Source organism: Musca autumnalis, unplaced genomic scaffold (genome assembly GCF_047663935.1).
Source record: "Musca autumnalis isolate F117 unplaced genomic scaffold, ASM4766393v1 scaffold_2, whole genome shotgun sequence".
NCBI classification, from domain to species: Eukaryota; Metazoa; Arthropoda; class Insecta; order Diptera; family Muscidae; genus Musca; species Musca autumnalis.
In genome coordinates, this window is record NW_027411755.1 from 260,857,363 (window position 1) to 260,880,160 (window position 22,798).

The 22,798-nt window shown below is 38.7% G+C and overlaps 1 non-coding gene across 1 annotated transcript; it reads left to right on the forward strand.

Annotated features, from left to right (window-relative positions):
• The first annotated feature begins 8,197 nt into the window (after window positions 1–8,197).
• Window positions 8,198–8,338, forward strand: LOC141396000 (U4 spliceosomal RNA). Its single transcript, XR_012411097.1, has one exon. It is a non-coding gene; the product is annotated as a U4 spliceosomal RNA (small nuclear RNA).
• Window positions 8,339–22,798: the final 14,460 nt, after the last annotated feature.

Here is a 22,798-nt window from a genome sequence, read left to right on the forward strand (position 1 = left end):
ATAGCCCTATACGTTCAAAGGTGTTCCAAGCCATGTCTGATTTTGGTATTCCCGCAAAGCTCATTTGGCTTTGTAGAATGACATTAACTGAGACGAGATCCTCAGTTAAAATAGGAAAGAACCTCTCCAAAGTGTTTATTTCCAAAAGAGGTTTCAGACAAGGAGACGGCCTGTCGTGTGATCTATTCAGCATCCTGCTGGAAAAGGTCATGCGAGACGCGAAGGTCAAATGAAATGGAACGATATACACGAACAGCCATATGTTACTGGCTTATGCCGACGACATTAACATCATGGGTCGATCGGTAAAGGAAGTAACTGACACCTTTGCAAAAGTCGAAAGAGAATCTGCTAAAGTTGGTCTGGCAGTAAACGGCGAAAAACCCAAGTTGATGGTATCGACGCGTAATATGTCCACAAACCCCGTACCATCTGTGAATGTTGGTACCTACAATTTTGAGGTAGTAAAGGACTTCGTCTACCTCGGCACCGCCATAAACACGAAGAAGAATAGTGTTGGCTAACAGATGCTACTTTGGGCTGAGTAAGCAGTTTAGGAATAAAGCCACCTCTCGTCAAACAAAAAATAACACTTTACAAAACACTGATACCACCCGTGCTAATGTATGGTTCCGAAGCACGGGTACATGCTCAAGGAGATAAGGCAGAGCTTGGTGTGTTCGAGAGAAAAATTCTTCGAAAGATCTACGGGCAATCTGTGTTGACGGCGAATATCGGCGTCGTATGAACAACGAGCTGTATCAACTATACAATGACATCAATTTAGTTGAACGAATCGAGATACAACGATTGCGATGGCTAGGCCATGTTATAAGAATGAGTGATGATGAACCCGCTAAAAAGGCGTATAAATACGGGCCGCATGGAGGTTCTCGCAAATCTGAAAGGCCAAAGCTTCGTTGGAGCGAACAAGTGAAACGAGATATCAGAAAGCTACATATCCCAGATTGGGAAAATACAGCAGCAAACAGAGAGGATTGGAGATTTTGTCTTAGTCCGGCTTATGGAACAAATGTTCCGTAAAAGGCCAGCTAAGTAAGTAAGGTCTCATATAAATTGTATGCTCTTTAAAGTAAAGGAACGCTTTGCAGGTTAAAATGGTAAGAAATGGTTCTTATTTAGCATTAGTTTAACTTCTAAAATGGCGATATCGGTACTCTTCTTAGGGTACATCCCCCAAAATTATTATGTTTTCCGCGGACAAGTCGATGTTTCCTGGCATACTGGTCAAAAGTTATGACTTCTAAAATAAGATCCACTTCCATAATGGACTATGTCGGTCACTTCATTTAAGTATCTCCTCCGCAACACTTTTGAAGTTTAATCCTAATCCACATTTTTGTTGGCAGGTTCAAATGTCCAAAAGGGACCTCAAAATTCTGAAAAGACCCTTAATACATTCGATCTGTCCGACTGATACTTTTTTACTTGTTCCCTTTATGCTCGCCTACTAGCCCGTTGACTTCACGATTAAGTTTAATAACTCTTGGGTCTTCTAGTCACGTCGCCTCTGCTAGGAAATTTGGCTTGATTTCGGGTATTTGACCAGTAGGTATGTAGCGAGCGTTAGCAGCTGTGATGATGTCCCGAAAAAATATCTCAGTTACCCGAGGATCCGAAAGAGTGTGCAGCACTCTGAAGCATGATTGGTAAATTTTGTAGAAACCTTATCAATCAGCCTTTTTAATGCACGGTGGGCATTATGACGTCGTGTGGTCAGTTAACGGAGACGATGATAGGACGATGGTCTAACCTGACACGTCATTAATGAGAGCGGATGACCGTGCAAAATGCTATCAATCGCCCAGTGCTGTGCTCCTCTGGTCAGTGACGTATGCAAGGGGGGTTGGGGCATGTGGGATCATGTTGTTCCTCCAACTTTTAAAGTTTACGATTTCGCTGACTTTGTTGCGGAGACCGTTGGAACTGAATTGTAGGAATGATGCATTTTCGGGGCGCTGTACAACAACATATGTTAGATGAAACGTTTGTTGTTGGGGAGACTGCAGTGTATGTCGTATTCTGAAGACGACGATGAATCTGGTCTAACCGAACATGGCCCGCGGTGCTTCTCAGAGCCCAGAGCTCGCATTCCCATGACGAAAAAATATACGAATACAAAACTTATAATTGAACCTCATGAATTATAAGTCGTTGTCATTGTTGGAAGACATTCATCGAGCGTGTCGGTAGTTCGATGGAGGAGTAAATATTGACTCGGATCACTACTTTGTTGCAACATAACACGAATGTTTGGTATTGGAAGGCTGCAACTGGCCCAATTACTTAATGAAAACAATACTCGTTCCGATAACATATCAGCAAAGCGGAGAAGTATTCACTCCCTGCAAAGACCCGCAAAGTCCATTCGAAATGCCTCCATCAAGAAATCTATGTTCTGGAGTGTCATGGTGCTACAGGCACTTTCTTTTGTAGAAATGAGCAAGGTAATTTGATAATGGATGCATATAGTTAGGTTATGGAAAATAATTTTTCCAAACTGTTGCTAGCCGTTATTAACGAAGACGAAGATCATACAACATATCCAATCACAGAAGATGGTATTGAGTGTATACCTATAAGTATACCTATTAGATAACGTCTACCTCGTTACCGCCATAAAAACAGCAAAAAATAAGTTCTTAAATAGCGTGACACGACTGACGGCATGATCGGTGCCCGACCTTAGTTATGGTTATTACTTTTAAACCACACATGGATTACCAACGATTTTTTTTTCAATACAGTTTTCCTATGGTCCTTTAACTACACGTAATTTGAAGCAAAGGTAGAGTACCTTGTAAATTCACTACATACCCTCTGGAGCAATTTATGAGCGTGTATGCTGTTTTGATATCTACCAAAATGCATCGCACATCGTTTGGCAAGATGTCTTTCTCACTTGTTTCTGAACACCATTGTTGAATTTATTATTAATGTTGTATTACAATTATACAAATACTAAATATACAACAAATTGTTGAGCAAAAAAACGAAAAAACAAAAACAACAACAGAAATTGAAACAAAAAAACATTGAACAACATTCATTGCAAAAAAACGCAAGAAGACGAAGAAAAAAATCAGAGGAAAAAGTTGATTATCACTGGTACTGTGTTTGTCTGCCTGCCTCCCTGCCCAACTGACTGACTGTCTGGCGGGCTGACATCGTCATCGTCAAAGTAACGCATTCATTGAAATTGAAATAGTTTCGTTCGATTCATTCGCTACGGCTTGGGTGTGTTGGCGTTGCTGTTGCTGACGTTAGTACAGCATGCGATCGTTTGTAAATCGTTCGGTCGGGGTGGTGTTTCTAAATGACGACGACAACAACGACGCCAAGAGACGGAGCACTCTTAAACTAACGGTACTCAAGGTTGTAAGCAACATGATCAGCCATATAATCGTTTACATATATCCATCCACACACATACATGCAGACATACATTCGCATTCGCAGCCATTTGTGTTTAGCCTAACTATTTCTTGGAGACCCAGTAAACATTTGCGTTAGAATTTAAAAATAAAAATAGAAAATTGTTCTATGTTGGATCAATGTGGGTCATACACATAGATGTGAGAAAGTGGTACGAATAGTGTCAAAATTCGAGAGCTGACGCTTGTTAAATCCACACTCGAAATCGGCGGTATAAAGCCCATATAAATGGGATAAATTAGAATTGGGGCTGCTTAATATGAATGTAGTGTAATACGGGTGCCACCAAATATGAAATATGAATATCAATGAATTGATATGAGAGAAGTCACCCTTGCCCGTATGGGATGTTGTGGAACAATTATAATTATAATATGAGTGTAGACTTCCTTTGTCCCTTTGGGAATATTCAAGCTGGGTCCTTCCATAAAAAGGCTAAATTTTCGACGGCCACTTAAAAATAACCGCTATCTTCTTCTTGATGCCAGAAATATCAAATCTGAACTTATTTAGCAGATAAATAAATCTAAAGTAGATCGAAAAACCACGAAGGACGATTGGTTGTTGTTATGTCTTTTACAACAAACCATGGGGAATATTTTATTATTTTCGAGAGTTTTTAAGTGTATTTTTGGAAGGATTTTTTCCATCAATAACACTTATGCTTGGCTCAGGTCGATATAATATTGGGGGAAGTGTTTTTTTGTTTTAATACAAGAAACTACGAGAACATACATATGAGGATTTGTGGCGAAATCGATATTATAGTCTATTCTGCCTGACAAATTTCACATTTTTAGCCAATACAGTTGGTCACAATGTTCGCTGGGCCCTATAGCACAAAGTTCCTACCGGCATATCTATATATATATGGATCATAGACCGAGATACATATGGATTTACTACGATTAGACTTTCATACCACGCCAATGTTTTAGAGACGACCACGAGTGCTCACTGGCGGATTGTGGTGGTGCACTCACAGACAAACAATTTCTGAATTGTAATTGTTTGGCTTTTAGCAGCTGCACTCTGAGGTAAAACGTTGAACGTTTTTCATTGCTTTTTATTGTTGTTGCTGTTTTTCATCACCAGTTTCCTGGACAGACTAGGAGACAGACGGTTTTTGTGCAGTCGCTAAAACGGCGCAGTTAAATTATCACACGACGACGATCACATAAAATAGCTTTATAACAATAACACCACCACACCGACATCAGCAACATCATCCATGTTATGCTTACTAGCTGTTTAGCTGTATTTTTTTCTTCTTCTATTTGCAATCAGCTCGAGGATTACAAGAAATAACTTTTTTTAGTATTTGCTACAATTTGAAGTTTGCTGAACACCAAACCTATGGAATTCGAATATTTGCAATACCCTATAAAACAATTATGAATACTTAACACAAAGCTTTTGGTATCCTTCTGGTCTAAAAGATGAAGCAATCCAGATGCACGAGAGTCTGAATGAATTCGAAGCATCAAACTAGTATTAAAGCCATTAGTTTCACATTACGAATGCTTTCTATATTTACTACATATGGATTGGTTGATATTTCAGAGTAGGTACGCTCTCCTGTAAGTTAAAACGAGGAATTTCCACTTTACGTCGATGCAGTATCCCAGGAAGTGCAAGAATATTAAACGAATATTTTACTCGAATAACAACTCCAATCATCATCATCATAGCAGCCTACCAGGTTTTTAGCTCAGCTAATTTCAGGGCCTGAATTGATTATATTATACCTCTCATCAGTCGGTTCAATTGGCAGATTTTTCATTTTGATTTTAATTGCTCAACTAAACCCTAACACATTTTCGAACAGTTCTTAAACTGCACCTAACCAAAAATGTTTGAACTTTTGTGGAGGTGGTGTCGACCGATGTATTTCATCTCCCGATTTTACCTTAGTTTGGAAGAAATGTTGCGATGTACAACATTTTGACCAAATCGGTTACTCCCTTCTAGAGTTCTCATGTCAACCTTTCAACCAGCCCTCAGCTTTTAGGCAATACAGTTTTATCCGACCAAAATGTGGCTTTTCGAAATAATGGTCTAAGACACCACGTATGTTTGAACGAAATTCGTTTCAAGTAATTTGGAGTCGATTTAGCCATGCGTGCCTGGTTGGAGCGCACCACTGTGGTCGAAATCATTGATCTAGCGACGCGAAATTAATAACTGGCAAACTGTGTATACGTAATATCACACGTTAGTTTGTATGACGTTATTCATACGATTTTGAACTAGGACAGTGAACTAGGTCGTTCAATTGGCCAACTCTAATCATTAGCTACTAGTTGTTACTGACTGCTGAGTGACCCTATATGCTGCGTTCGCTAGCATCACGAAACTTTCGTTGTTGTTGTTTGTTGTTGTAACAGTGTTTATTATTATGTTTGTATGTTCGTTCTTCTGTTCAATATGGCTCTGGGTCTATATCCAGTTCCAGGAAAATGGGTGCTTCGATGGGATGTAGCCACAGATCCACTGGAGTTAGATGAGTAGGTTTGGCACGGCGCGATCGATTTCCGCCCAATAAGAATTTAGGCGACTGCAATATCCCCAGCGTAGTTGAGCCAAAACTACTCTGATTTGTCGTTGCAGCTGACGCTCCTCAGCTGCGATATATGGGGGATGTACTCCGAGGACTTTTTTCACACTATTTTTGCTTATGGCCTTAGCAACTGCATCTGTGTGAATGCTATTTAAACCTGCTTGATATGCCTGTTGATCTAGGGGTTCTCTCGTATATTGTTGGACCTCCCTCTCTAGAGCATGAATATCCTTCCTGATATGCCTGAATGTGTCGGGCCTAGCCAGCAGATGGTGATTGGGATGGCTCTCACGGTAACACCCAAGCAAGGACTGCAACGAAAGCATTTCATGGTGTTGCTTTACTGGAAGAATCTTTGCCTCCTCATGTAGATGGTCCACTAAATACAGCCTGTTGCTGTTCTCAGGGCGGCATTCTAACTGGAGCCGCATAGCTTACCACAGACCGACATATCGCCCCAGCAAACCAAATGTCGGATGTCCGACACGTCTGAACAATTTCGGAAGCAACGTCGTTCAGATTTCGTTCCGATTTCTAAACGATTTTTCGGAGTGGAAATAATTCAGATTTTGTGCCGATTTCGTTCCGATTTCGGAACGAATGTCGGAAAGAAATTTCCTTTCCGAATTTCCAAAGGATTTTCTTCAGATTTCGTTACGAAATCGGATCGAAATCGATACGATGTCGCTCCGACATTTCGTTCCGAAATTATGTCAACCACTTCATACAACTTTCGTTAAGATATCGTTACGATTTCGGATCAGACATCGGACGTATCGTCCGAATTTTGTTCCGATTTCGTTAAGATGTCGGTACGATTGGTTTGCTGGGGCGTTATATGTGGTCAACAAGGTTTCTTTATCTGCACCCCAAGTGCTGCCGGCTAGGGACTTGAGGACCTTGTTCCTGCTTTTCAGTTTGTCGCAGATAGCTGTGGCGTGTGCGCATGACTTGAATGTAGTGTCGAATGTTACCCCTATAATTTTGGGGCAGTTTGTGGTCGGAATTCTGCTACCGTCGACCATGACATTCAACTCTCGTCCAAACTGCGCTGTCCATTTGGTGAACAGAGTGGCTGTAGATTTTGCGGTGGAAATTGGCATATACCTCGAGTGGAAAAAGGTGCTAAGAACGGTTAAATAGGTGTTCAGTCTCTTACAGATGTCATCAGGGAAGGTACCTGACGCATACGTTACGATCTCGATGCCGTCTGGAGGGGGCGGAATACAGGAGAGGTAGAGGTTAAACAGTTCCGGAGATATCACCCCAGCTTGGGGAACTCCCTGTTTCACTCTACGGGGTTTGGACTTCTTGTTCATGAATTCCACGTACGACTGGCGTCCACACATACAATTGACTATCCAACGTTTCAAGCTTGGCCGCAGGGTTGTCTGCTCAATGTCCTCAAACAGCGTGGAGTGCCTGACGGTATCAAAAGCTTTTGTTAAGTCAAACGCCACCATCACTGTTCTATCACACGGCTGTCTCTGGTTGAGTCCTTGACAAATATATGTGGTAATGGCGTGCAGCACTGTTGTCGTGCTGTGCTGCTTACGGAATCCATGCTGATGATCGGCAACTTGATAGCTATCTCTGATACTGGGGAGGACTAAGGCCTCAAGGGTCTTTGCTACGGGCGACAAAAGCGAAATCGGCCTGTACGACTCACTGTTGCTGGCATCCTTGCCGGGCTTCCGCTGCTTTTAGTTCACATCATATCTACACACATACATAAAATATTATTCATATTGGTAATATTTCCTCCAAATATATTTATCGCAACCAACTAAAGTGCTACCTCTTCTGCTAGCTTTTTGTTACGTTTATGTTTCTTCACTCAAGTACAAAAAAAAACGGCATTCAAAGGCGTCCAAATATCTTTTATAAAAGAACAACACCCTTCATCTCTCATTCATTGTTTCTTGTGTGAAATATCATAATGTCTTTGCACATTTCATCCCTCCATCTCCATAAGAAATATGTGATTTCAAATATGTTTAACCCCAAAAGCTGATTTAAACTTTTCAGTTTCTCTAACAGTGCGAAGTGATCTTGTTTCTCCTTATTTATCTTTGCTATATTCTACATCAAGTATAATTTCATTATTTCGCTCACCAAATAATTCTCATTAAATCCAATAAACTTGAATCCTAAATTGCTACGATTTTCATTTAATAAATTAGCCTTGCGCAGTGGTAATATCGTAACCAATGAAGTTTATCTGAGGTGCGATTATTGCTAGTTGAAAACTTTAACCAATACCTCGTCATAGTGGACGTGAAATACCGTCCATTATGCCAATTTTTGAAAGCCCGCAAGGGCCAATTATATAATTAATTTCAGAATCAATCACTTAGAATTAATTAATGTTTTATGAAAAGGTAAAGAAATGAAGACGTTGCGTATGCTTGCTGAAAGCTTCTGTTTTTTCGGAATATTATCCTGACATTGACAGTTTTTTTTCGTTTTTTAAGATGAATGTTATTGCTCGAAAGTTCGACGACATTGGTTGATGGGTATTCATATTATTCATATTGCATTTACATATTACATCCTCTTTCTTCAGGATGCTGAAAATATAAAATGGCGGACTGTTTCCTTATATGGAACCTCGTTTCGTACTGAATAGTTTGGAAAAGTTCCTCACTTTTTAACAGAGCAACTTTTATTAGCTTTGATATATAACATTATGTAGTAGTTTGTAATAGTAATATCCTTAAATGGGATTTACTCGTCGGACGTACGTATACTTTTCGGCTATAATAAAATGAGCAATGTGGTTTGTTTTTGTTGTAGCCTCCATATATTTGTAACATAAAAGGGTGATCCAATACTGTTGGTCGAGTGTTATGGAGTGTAGGTCAGCTGTTGTGACGATCTTTTTTGTAGGTAAAACACAGTAGGTACCTGTTATTTATTCTGCAAAAACTAAGCAAAAGGATTTCATTGTTATATGAAAGCTTATCATTTATTTTTTGAATAAATTGAATTTTATTTTCAATGGAAATAGAGTAATTATTGTGAAACCTTTTATTATAATTTGGAATAAGGCCATACCTATAAACTATTTGAAAAAAATGTTTTTATCTATTCTATCACAGTATAATATTTACTCCAATATATCTCAACTCAAACTGATATCAATTTTTCTTAGCATTTTCAAACGCTTGATATTAAAAAGGAGCAGAATCCCTGCTGGAAATGTCTCAGTGATGGTTGTGATGCCCTTAACGACATTTCATCCAAATCTTCTTTTACATATCATTTAACTTTGACTTTTTTGTTTGAAGAACAATGAATAAACGTCTCCAGCCTCAAACATTTTTATTCCAGAAATGAAAACGTAACTCTAGGGAGACATGTAGCCATGCCTCCAGACAGACCGACTGATGTTTTGCTGAGTATTCGTCATCGCAACCATCATCATCATCTTCGGCATCACCATTTTACTGTCGTCATCACTGTTGTTTGGGCTATGAAGTCTGTCCACTGTTTTTTTTCTTCGTCTTGTCTAAAGTTTGTCTATTTTGTGGCTGGGCCGTGTCAAGCTTCAGGCCTGACATAAAGTTGAGAGTGTATCACAATATCCACCATGAAGACAAGAAAAACAAAAACAGCACAACAGAAACGCAGCTGGATATTTCAAACACTCTAAGTTTTGGTGCTGTTAATATTCGGTTGGCTTTAACTTGCCGATATGCTAACTAAACTACGTAAACTGATCTGTCTAAACTCCTGCTTACCCCCTTCTACTCTATCTAAAAGGAAAGTTTGTTGTGCAGTCTGATGTCTGCCTCCTTGCATTAGTTGGGTTGTATTCATATTGGCAACGATACCAATATACCCTTTGTTGTTTTTGTTTCAGTTGTTTCTGCGTGTTGCGAGTGTTCGTTCCTTTGTTGGCCTAGTGTAAATAATAATTATGTAACACTCGATTATTATAGGAATTTATGCGCGCTTCAATTTTAATGTATGGAGGGAGTTTTACATCTGCACGGAAGGGTGTGCATTTGGTGTGACAATATTTAGAGATAGGCATTGGACTTGTCCACCAGCGAAGATTGTCCACCAAAAATATTATGCCTAAGTAGGACCGCAAGGATTGCCTTTGTTGAAAATTTTAAAACAACCCAGAACAGCTCTTAAGACAACGTTTTGAACTTTTGTGCGGGAGGTACCCGAATGATTTGTAAACTCGTCGGTTACCGAGGTCATCATATATTTTAGTTAGAGTCGGAAAGATTTCTTGAGCTGTTGGGTCATTAATTGTGGAAGTAAGGACTTGCCTACAAAAAACTACTTCATTGTAATCATTACCACAAGGACTACTTTTGGTAAAACATCCAAAACGTACAGTTCTTAATCAAACATTTTTGAGCTTTGTTGGAACTTTGCCCATCTCCTAAATTTATCTAGGTTTGAAATACTACGAAATATATTTCCGCGCACAAATTCATAGTTCCTCAGACAAAGGAGCAAAAGGTCTAGAATTTCTGGGGATACCAAGCAATAGGAACCCGAATTGGTCCAAATGTACATCAAGTTCCTGTGTGACGTAGAGGGTAGAAGATACCAAAGAATCAACGCACAGTGGGACAAATACCGATATAGCGTGCAGAAAATCGAAAAATAGACTTCAAAGAAACTATGAAACTTTAGTGCAGTATAAAACTAGAGGATTGACTGTATTTAACGGCATACACAAATCAAATTAATTAGCTGAAACGGAATAACGGTACATACATGTGCTGTCTGTGAACCTATTATTGACGAATCTTTTGTATTTTTGGTTCATCGTAGAGGTATTTAACTGAACTAAACTTAAGTTATGTTAATTTAGATATTTCGGGCTTTTATTAGATTTCTGCAATTAAAACAGGGTAAAGTATAAAATCGGATCAGATCGGATCGAGATATTTTTTTATTTTTATATATTTTATTTAGAACCAATTATTTCCTTCGACTTTTTGCGATTTTTGACTTTTTGCCATTGCAAGGAAATATGCAAATTTAGCGCAGGATGCTATTAAAAGTTTAGTTCAAATAAAATGAAGATTATGGGAAAATTTCCTACGGTTAATAAGAACTGGGGGGAATTACGAAAATGAAATGCTAAATACAAGTTTTTATTACCAAAATAAGCACGATGGATGATTTTGAACTCTTATTATTAGATTTCAGTCGTTTGTGGCTGAAACTTTAAAAATACCGAAAATCGGGCAATACCGTAATATGGGGGCTATAGCAAAACGTGTAGCGATAATACTTTTTCATAATGTTTGGTACTCTCAACGAAGACTAAATGCCAAATTTCAGCTATTTAATTTGGATAATGTGTCTAAAAACTTGAAAAATTACAAAAAATCGGGCGGTGCTGTTTTATGGAGGCTACGTCAAAACGTGGACCCGTACTGATAATTCTCTGTCGGAATATTTTATACCCCTAACTGAGACTACATTGGCAAATCTTTAAAATATCGAAAATCGGGGATACTGTTCTATCGGATCTGTACCAGAAACACGGTGCTCTTGAAGCAATTTTAAATGGAAGGTGCTTACACCTGGGAAGATTTTGCGGATTCTGAAACTACAATGCTCATAGATGAGAAAAATCAAAAAAAAAAAAAAAAAAAAAAAAAAAGCCGGAGCGCTTTTTAAATAAATCGCGATTCAAGTTGACATTTTTATGGGTTTTTTAGATTTTCACAATTTTGTTTGAAAACCGCAAGTCCTATCGAAATGGGACTGGAGAAAATGTTTTCGCTATGAAGATTGTCTTTATGATAATTTCGATCATTTCGGACTTGCGGTTTCCAAGCAAAATTGCGAAAACCTAAAATAAACCTAAAAATGTGAATTGTGACCGCTATTTATTTAAAAAATCCCTCCAGCGATTTTTTCTTGTTTTTGGATTTTTCTCACCTATAAGCATTGCTGTTTCAAAATCTGCAAAAACTTCCCAGGTGTAAGCGGTTTTCATTTAAAGTTAGTTAAGGTGCACCATGTATGACATTGTTTTATAAGGTAGGTCAATGCATTGTCCCAATTTGAACTTCTATATCTCAATAACGGTAAAACCTACGAAATTATCATAAAGGTCAATCTTGTAGAGAATTTCCATAGCTACAACATTTTCTTTCGTCTCATTTCGATAGGGCTTGCGGTTTCTAAGCAAAATCGTGAAAATCTAGAAAACCCCTAAAAATGTCAATTTGAATCGCGATTTATTAAAAAGCGCTCCGGCCATTTTTTATTTTTTGATTTTTTTCATCTATGAACATTGTATTTTCAAAATCCGCAAAAACTTCCCAGGTGTAAGCACCTTCCATTTAAAGTTGCTTCAAGAGCACCGTGAAAAAGTATACAAAATTCAAATTTGCCCAATATGAAGTAAAATTGTCAATTTAAAGCTATTCTTATCCGAATTATGGATAAACATAAAATAAAACATCGACTTTCATTTTCTGCACGCTAGATCTATACTTTTTCCCACCGTGCAACGGTCCTGACTGGCTTTGACATGACAATGCTTATGATCTGCGAATCACAAACGATTTCGCACCGGCGACTAAAAACCTCGTCTTGACAATTTACTCAAGTGGATGAGAGAATTTACATAACAACCGTCACACATGAGCCCACGTCGGAAGCGAAGAGAAAGATGAACATATCAAGCATATATTCTGCGAGCGCCGCTGCCCTGGCCACGAGATAAGTATTGTTCTAAAAGATTTTAATGACAAAATTGGGAGGGAAATGTCCTTTGTCCCATTGTCGGCATGTTCAGCCTTAATGAGGTAACATCCGACAATTGAATACGGCGAATGATTTTGAGGCGGAACAAAACATAGTAGTGAGCAGCACCAGGTTCAAACAGATGTCTCCCGAAACCATATAGATGTCCCCCGAAACCGAAGGAAAGTACTCTCAAAGTGTGTTAAATACCCAATTGATTCGAATCGAATCTTCCGGCAAAAGTGCGATCTACGACAGTACAGAAGCTGCACGAACCAATTCCGGTAAACATGCCAACATTTTGAAAGACTGTGCTCCTTACCCGATAATGCGGAAAGGTTATGACAAGGAATAGCGCAATCCTTCTAAACTGTCGCAAAAACTACGCTTGGCTACAATAAACAAAAACGACCACCCAAACAATTTGTAGAAACGATTAGGAGTGTTGAAAGGCTACTGATTAAATGGACGCGATATATCGGGCCATATTCCACTTAGTAGCAACAAAGAAAAAAACTGAAAACCGTGAGCGTGAGATATTCGAGATGCTCAGGACTCAGAACGAAGTCCGAAAATTTTATTAGAGTATAAAACACTAGACTGAAGGGTATGTTGCAGTCACATTATCTTGCAAAGATGGAGAAGGGATTCTGGTAACTTATACAAATAGCGTACAGAGTATCTGGAAAGAACATTTTATCAATCATATACATATGCATATCCAACGTTAACTGACACGAAATCAGCAGGTAAAATAAGAAAGAACCTTTCCCAGACCAAACGAGGTTTCAGACAAGGCGTTGGGCTATCGTGATACCTATTTAACAACTTGCGAGATACAAATGCATATGTAAAAAGTAAGAAAGTGTCAGTCAGCTGTGCCGACAGAACTATACCTTCAGCATCGGACCCAAGGAAATGAAGCAAACTCAATTCTTCGGACGTCTATCGGGTTTTTTTTGAGTTTTTGGACCAATTTCTCAGGAAGAATGTTTACCGTCTTAATTAGGGACGCGCACACAAAATTTTGCCAACAATTTGTAAACAATCCCAGACGAGTCCTTACACAACACCCTTTTTTAAGTTGATGTAGTGAATATTCGGACATAATTCGAGGTTGTAAGAAATAATACGATGTACAACGTTTGAACCAAATCGGTTTCTCCATGTGAAGGTTGTTGGTGCCGCCAGGCTTTTTTGGAGATATTGGCTTATTATCTCAGGAATTATGTACTTGCCGCGAAAAACATTGCGCCGGTGTAACAGGGTCCGCATGAATAACTAGACCAGATGAAATAATACGATAACTCTCTGCGAGAGTTATCTTGCGGACTTACCATTTTAGTTTGTGCCGTCAGGATTTTTTTGCTAGGACAATCTGCTGAAAAAATTCAAAACGATCCAAGTTTATGGCAAAAACACGCATGTCGCACAGCAATCTCGGATTAACTGTGGCCTTTAACATTACAAATTGGAGAAAGTTAATGACTTTATTTAACTCGGCAATGCCATACATAAAACAAATGGTATAAGTTTTGAAATAAAGGGAAGAAATAAAATGGGGAATAGATGCAAATTTGGTCGAAGTGAACAGTTTTAAAAGAGAAGAAACTCTCGCCGATCAAAAAACACCATTTACCAGACACTGATACTATCCGTACACAGAAAAAAAAAATTTCAAGAATTTCGTTCGTGTTGTAGTTTTTTCATACTGTACAGGTACTTCACATAAGATACATGTGCAGTTTCTTATTTCCATCCGAAAACCACTATTTTTCAAAAATATGTAATATTTTCATGAGATACAAAATCTTACTACTTACTTAGCTGGCCCATTACAGAACATTTGTTCTATAGGCCGAACTAAGAAGAGATCTCCATTCCTCTCTATTTGTTGCTTTGCACTCTGGAATACCGCGCCTTGTCATCTCATCATCCACTTGTTTGCGCCATCTATTCCTTGGCCTGCCAATTCTGCGTGCACCGCCATGTGGCATGTATTCATACGCCTTTTTAGCGGGTTCATCATCGCTCATTCTTTTGATATACAAAATCACTTTCCTATTTTTCCCTATATTCCAGTATTTGCTCTCATATTTCATCTCTTGGTTGGTAAATGATCTCAACTTTGTTTTCGTTTTCTTTTGAATGGTCTCGTCGTCTCACCATCGTATTGACAATATATCAACAAACCACAACACAACCCCCACCATCGTATCACCATCACATTGAGACTATATCAACAAACCACACTACACACATCCCGCGTACAAGATGAACTAGTTCGGCATCAGTAACTCGTCGATTCTTAGGGTTACAGTAACTAGTTCCACTTTAGACCCCTCACAGTGCAATCAACTGTAAACTTTAACATGGGGATGTGATAGAAGGTAACCAATTGACTTTTTATGCATTACCTGTAGATAATATTGTACTAGTTCCAAGTTTACAGTCATATACCAGATGTTTATCATTCCTCTCTTCTGTTGTTGTTCAAAAAAGTGGTGGATTTAATATAAGAGTAAATAGTCGCAACTGACGCCCCGTCGTTTACTTGGGGATAAAAAGGTGACAATTGGTTCCCTTTGCATTACTTTGTGAGGATTTGGTACTAGTTCGGCCTAGAATTAATTCTGGACTAATTGTGACAATTGGAATTTTCGTTGGTAGCGGGTAGAGAGAAGATGGCAAATTGTACATTTCCTTCGTATTCCTTTTGTATACCAGAACAATGTGAATAATATGTACGAATATGTTCAGTCCATCAGCACTAGCTTCTGTTATTGGATACTGCATTTATATGTAAGTTATTAAGAAAATGCAAATGTGAATTATTTATACGATTTCGTTTACGAACAAAAGTGTGGATTTAATTTAAGAGTGAATAATCGCAACTGACGTCTCGTCGTTTACTTTTGGATAAAAACGTGTCAATTGGTTCACTTCGAATTACTTAGGGTCATTTATGGTACTAGTACCGCTTAGAACTAGTTCTGGACTACTTAAATTACAGCAATTGGAATTTTCATTGCAAGCGGGATACACCACAACAACATACCTCAACTTCAACAACAACAACAATTTTTTTTGCTAGTTGTTTACAGTGCGTTTGGTGTCGAAAAAAACAAGCGTTTGGCTGTATAGTTCGCAACTACAAATGTTTAATTTCTTTAATATAAAGGCGAGATCTAATATCTAATATCGTATTGTTATGCTATGTTCACAAGATGATAACACCTACAGTGAAAATCATTAGAAGAAACGGTAAGTTTCAATAATGCAAAATAAAAGAATTAATAAAAGTAGCAAAATTTGTCTCTGGTTTGGTTGCTGGTGTGTGTGTGGTGGTTGTTAGTTCCAATAATAACAAAAACAACAACTCGTCAAAATTGTTTTGTTTTTTCAATCTCTCAGAAAAAAACAGTATTTTTTGTTTGTTTTATGAAAGGCGTTCATGAAATGCAGAAATGTGAACCTTGGCAAGACTTTATGAACACTATTCCTGAAATGCAGTAATTATTTTTTTCTGTGTACTTATGTATGGATTCAAAGCATGCTTACTTGTGAAGCGGATGGAGCGGAACTTGGCGTGTTTGAGAGAAATTTTTTTCAAAAATTTTATGGACCAATATGCGTTGATATTGAATACCTGTGACGTATGAACCACGAGCTGTACCAACCGACCGACATCGATGTAGTAAAACGTACCTAGCTACAACGATTATCTTGCTTTAGTCATGTCAATGGGGTGTATAAAGTTGCACCCGCCAGAAAGTAATATATTTTGACATGCCCGCCCGTCTGTCCATGTATTGAGAACGGAGATTTTGCCTAAAAGACGAATGGTATTGCTTTTGGAGGGAATAGGTTCAGATTTGTATATAGCTTCAATATACATATATTTTCGGCCGATTTTGATGAAATTTTAAATATATAACGGAATTCGGGAGCCGACTTTTATTTAGATTTTCAAAAAAGTCAGTGATCGAACTATTGCCACTTAGTTATACCAAGTTTATTTGTTGAAACATCTGTGGGTCTGTGGCGAGATCCGAAACTATAGTCTTCCCTGTGTTACCCTTTGGTAAACATCGTCAATAAGTGTGCCAAATTGTATTGAAATCAGTTCAGATGTGGATATAGCTCCTATATAAGACCAAACACACTGTTTCTGTCTAGTTTTGATGAAATTGAGTAAATATGACCAAATTTGATCTAGAAATAAGTTCGCCCGATTTTGATCAATTCCTTAATGATTAATATTGGGAAAGGACGAGCTTCTTGAAATATGGGACCTGAAAAACTTTAGAAATTGTTGGTTTTGTTTTTATACCCTCAGCCTTTAGGCTAAAGAGGGTATTTACACTTTTATACGACCAAAAATGTGCCTCATCGAAATAATGGTTTTAGACCCCAAGTATGTTTGTACGATATCCGTTTCAGACAATTTTGAGTAGATCTAGCAATGTCCGTCCGTCTGTCTGTCTGTCTGTCTGTCTGTCGGTCTGTATGGCTGGCTGGTGCGCACGATAACTCTCGAACGGATCAATCGATTCGGTTCAAATTTTGGGTATCGAAATATTTTGTCCAGATTCGATTTAAGTTCGAAGATGGGCCTTATAGGTCCACTCCTTCAGGTACCTCCCCCACAAATGTTCAAAAATTGTCGCAAAACTTGTGCGCACGATAACTCTTGAAGGGAGTAACCGATTTGGTCCATACTTTGCACATTATGAAATTTCTACCAGACTTAGATGAGGTTCCAATATGGACTCAATCGGTAAACTCCTTTGAGTACCTCCCACACAAAATTTCTGAAAAGTTCAGTTTAGGACCTGCTCTCGAATCACCTTGGTTTTTGTTGTACCATCTTGTATTCACTGTCCCCTATACGAAGGTACAAGTTTCCTCAGGGACAAGTCCAAACTTCCTGAAAAAATAGCCTGAAAGTTGAAAAACAAACCCTATGACACCATGTTTATGGGTGGAAACGCAAGATAATTCTCGAACGGAAATGCCGGAAATGCCGGCCAAAATTTGGCCTTCGTAATATTGTTTCCAAACTTAGTTTAAGTTCGTAGATAAGCCTTCAGGTACTTACCCCACAAAAGTTCAAAAATATTCGGAAAATTGTGGGCACGATAACTCTTGATGGGAGTGACCGATTTGGTCCATACTTTACACATTCTCATAATATCTACCAGATATAGATCAGCTTCGAATATGGACTATATTTGTCCACTCCATCCCGTACTTCCCACACAAAATTTTGCATAAGTTCACTTTAAGACCTGCTATTAAATCACTTTGATTTTTGTTGAAGCAACTTACATTCGCTGCCTCAATTACGATGGTAAAAGTTGTTTCAGGGGCAAGTTCATACTTCTTGAGAAAACAGCCCGAAGAGTGTAAAAACCCCCTATGGCACCCCATGGTCTATGTCGGTCCATTCCTTTAAGTACCTTTTCAGCAAAATTTTTGAACTTTAATCCTAATCAACATTTTTGTCGGTTCATACGAGACCAAAATTTTGAAACCCTCTAAATACATAAGTTTTTTGTGAAAAAAGTGTTTCAATTTGCACAGGCTGAGGGTATATCTCTGTCGGCAAAGCCGACTAATACTTTTTTACTTGTTTTTAATAACAAAGGTGAAGTATTTTCTGTCGACTGGATCGTTTATACGTGTTTTTAACTCCATTTATATATAAAGTACCAGAATTCTCAATACCCATCATTCCTTTTCTGTGTGCGTTTTTATACCCTCAGCCTTTAGGCTAAGGAGGGTATATACACTTTGATACGATGAATATGTGCCTCATCGAAATAATGGTTTTAGACCCCAAGTATGTTTGAACGAAATGTGTTTCAGACAATTTGGAGTCGATCTAGCCATGTCCGTCCGTCTGTCTGTCTGTCTGTCTGTCTGTCTGTCCTGCTGGCTGGAGCGCACGATAACTCTCGAACGGATGAACCGATTCGGTTCAAATTTTGGCTTTCGTAATATTTTGCCCAAACTTAGTTTAAGTTCGAAGATGAGCTACATCGGTCCACTCCTTCCGATACCTCCCCCACAAAAGTTTGAAAATGTTCGGAAAGTTTGTGCACACGATAACTCTTGAAGGGAGTGACCGATTTGGTCCATACATTGTATAGCGTAAACTTTCTGCTAGAGTAATATGAGGTTCCAATATGGTCTCAATAGGTCCACTCCTTCGGGTACCTCCCACACAAAATTTCGGAAAAGTTCAGTTTAGGGCCATCTCTCGAATCGATTTGATTTTTGTTTTAGCAACTTGTATTCGCTGCCCTACATATGACGGTACAAGTTTCATCAGGGGCAAGTCCATACTTCCTGAGAAAATAGCATGAAAGTTGCAGAAAAACCCCTATGACACCGTGTGAGGTGGTTGGAGCGCAAGATAACTCTCGAACGGATCTGCCGATTCGGTCCAAAATATGGCCTTAGTAATATTTTGTCCAAACATAGTTTAAGTTTGAAGATAAGCCAAATCGGTCCACTCCTTCGGGTACCTTCCCCACAAAAGTTGAAAAATGGAAAAATTGTTCGTACGGTAACTCTTGAAGGGAGTGGCCGAATTGGTCTATACTTTACACATCCTAATATATCTACCAGATATAGATCAGGTTCAAATATGGACTATATTTGTCCACTCCATCCGGTACCTCCCACACAAAATTTTCGGATAAGCTCACTTTAAGACCTGATATCGAATCACTTTGATTTTTATTGAAGCAACTTGCATTCGCTGCCTCAATTACGATATTAAAAGTTTTTTTAGGGGCAAGTCCATACATCTTGAGCAACTAGCCCGAAGAGTGTAAAAACCCCCTATGACACCATATGTTGTGGCTGGAGATCCACTTCCATAACGGTCAATGTCGATCCATTCCTTTTAGTATCTCCTCCGCAAAACTTTTGATCTTTAATCCTAATCAACATTTTTGTCGGTTCAAACGCCCAATTTTTTTAAACCCCCCTAAATACATACGTATTTTGGGAAAAAATTGTTTCAATATACACATGCTGAGGGTATACCTCTGTCGGCAAAGCCGACTGATACTTTTTTTACTTGTTTTAACCCCAATGAATATAATTTTGAAGATTCTCACATCTTTAAAGACATCACATAAAACTCCCACCAGTTTTGTTCTCTTGTGATTCGATGATGATGCTGCTGCAGCATGGCACAAACATTAGCTTCCAACTTACTGAGCAATTTGATGGCTAAGCATTGCAATTACCAGCGATTAATTTCATATTGTTGCTGTTGTTGTTGCTGCTGTGATTTGGATTTTTATGATTTTTTGATGATGATTATGCTGATGATCACAAACAAATTGCATAGAATTGTTGTTTGTGCTGCTTAAACCAGGCAAATGTTGTCTGACTGTTTATTGTCTGTCTGTCTGTCCTATCATATCTGTTTTTTGTGGGTACATGTGTTGGATAGCTTAGGTTGTCTGGCCGGCTGATTGTTTTGCTTGGGCCAAACAATCAAATGACATTCGACAGTCCATAAGGCTGGTGATGAATCATCCTTCGGTTCCAGTTGGTCATCAGCGCAGCAATTGTGTGTGAATTGTAAATTGCGAATTGCCAGCGAATTGATTCATGTGTGCGACGACGATGATGACGGCCAGTTGATTTCAATTGACTTGAGAGCTGAGCGCCGCCACCGCAGTCATTGCCTGCCGACTTGTGAAGTGAATGAATATGTTAATGACTTTGCAGACATGTCATTTTTATGCAAACTTTGAACCAAAGAACAGCCAAGAAATTTTATTATTTATTCTTAAATCTATTTTGGCATTAAACTCGGCAACCCACCACCATCAGCAGTTGTTGTTGTTATTATTATTATTGTTCATTGTCTGAGTAGATGGATGGATGAACGGATCGAACGATAGATCGCGATCGATCGATGGTTGGACAAATTACCAGTTTTAGTAACAACCACTACAAATTTAGTCAGTCTATAAATTTAGTCAGTATAAACGAATGGAGGACCATAATATATGCCGTCTGTCTGCCGGCATGTCTGTCTGTCTGTTTGTCTCTGTGACGACCATTTACCAACTCTTGTAGTTGTTGTGGACGGATGGATGGTCAACCATTTGGCAAAATAAAGCGTTATAATGAGAGTAATGGTTGCAACCAGAAAACAGTTAGCTGCTGTAGTAATAAACTTGATTTTATTTTCGTTATCTCGTCCCCGTAGTCTGGTAGAAAGTGATTCTGTCATTTTGCGAATTCATGTAATAGCTAGGCAGGCTAGCATCTAGCATCAGCTTCGTTGCCGGTGTTGGTGTTTTCAATAATAAATGGGTGTTGTTGCGTCGCCGCCGCCAGTTACCACCGACTGACTGGTAGAAGTAGTCCGATAACGATGTCTATTAAAAACTAAGAACTAAATTTGTTTAGTTTAGTGACTTAAACTAGTTTTCACACACTCACTTAGTTAGTCACTCGCTCGCACGCTCGCTAGCTCATATTACGACTACAACCACTTTCGACTAATTCCTGTTTTATGTGCGATTCTCAACGAAAATGAAAGCAACCAAATTGGTTTTTACACTTTAAGAACTTGAAAGTGAGGGTTGGGTGTTTCAGTTTTTTTTTTGTCTCTGTTCGAAGACTAGAATTTAATGTGTAGCGTTTTTGTTCACTTTATTTTGATAAATGACAGCTAAAAGGAAAGGTGTAATTGAATTTTTTCTTGCACCTCTATCATGTAGTTTTAAGCTGGGTTTTACGTAACATCTGTGCAGGTAATTATATTATACTTTAAAAGTGTGAAATATGGTCGAGAGGAGGAAGATGTCAGGAGGAGAGCACGGGTTGAAAAATGTTAAAAGCTGTAGATGATTTATTTTTTAATGCTACAGTGGTTATAAGGGACTCACGAACTATTTTGGATTATTGAGTTTGATCCATGTATAAGAAGTAATCAAGAGCTTCGATTATTTTATTGTCCATATGACACTGCAGTTTTATCCCCTCAGCATTTATGCTAACAAGGGTATATGCACTTTCATAGGGCAAAATGTGCCTCATCAAAATAATGGTATAGACCCCAAGTATGTTTGGACGAAATGTGTTTCAGACAATTTGGAGTCGATTTAGCAATGTCCGTCCGCCTGTCTGTTTGTCTTGCAGGCTGGAGCGCACGATAACGTTCGTAATATTTTGCCCAAAGTTAGTTTAAGTTCGAAAATGGGCCATATCGGCCCACTGAATCAGGTACCTCTCCCACAAAAGTTAAATTTTTTTGACTCACTGACTCACAAAAGTTAATTTTTTTTACAAAAATCATGAGTACGATAACTCTCGAAGGGACTAACCCATTTGGTCCATACTTTGCACACCGCAATAGTTCTACCGTAAACGGCATTAGCACTACAGCTTTAAGCCGGATTAACCATCTTTATGAGGATTTAGTTGACGTTCTCGCTATGGAATTGAGAGCCAACGGGGTAATAGATAAAGTTCGAATATGGACTAAATCGGTTCACTCCATCGGGCACCTCCCACAACATTTCGGAAAAGTGTAGTATAAGACCTCCTCTTGAATCCTTTTGGTTTTTTTGTAGCAACTTGCATTCGCTGCCCCCATTACGACGGTGCAAGTTTTTTCAGGGGCAAGACCATTCTTCCTGAGAAAATTGCGTGAAAGCTGTAAAACCCACAATGGCACCATGTGTTGTGGATGAAGCGCGCGGTAACTGTCGAACGGATAAGCCGATTCGATCCAAAACTTGGCAATCATAATATTTTGTCCAAATCTCGGGTACCTCCCTCACAAAAGTTAAAATTTTTTTGCAAAAATTATGCGCATGATAATTCTCGAAGGGACTAACCGATTTGGTCCATACTTTGCACACCGCAATAGTTCTACCATATTACGGCGTTTGCATTACAACTTTTTGCCGGGTTAACCCTCTTTATGTGGATTTATTTGACGTTTACGCTTTAGAATTGAGTACAAACGGGGTAATAGATTAATTTCGAATATGAGCTATATCA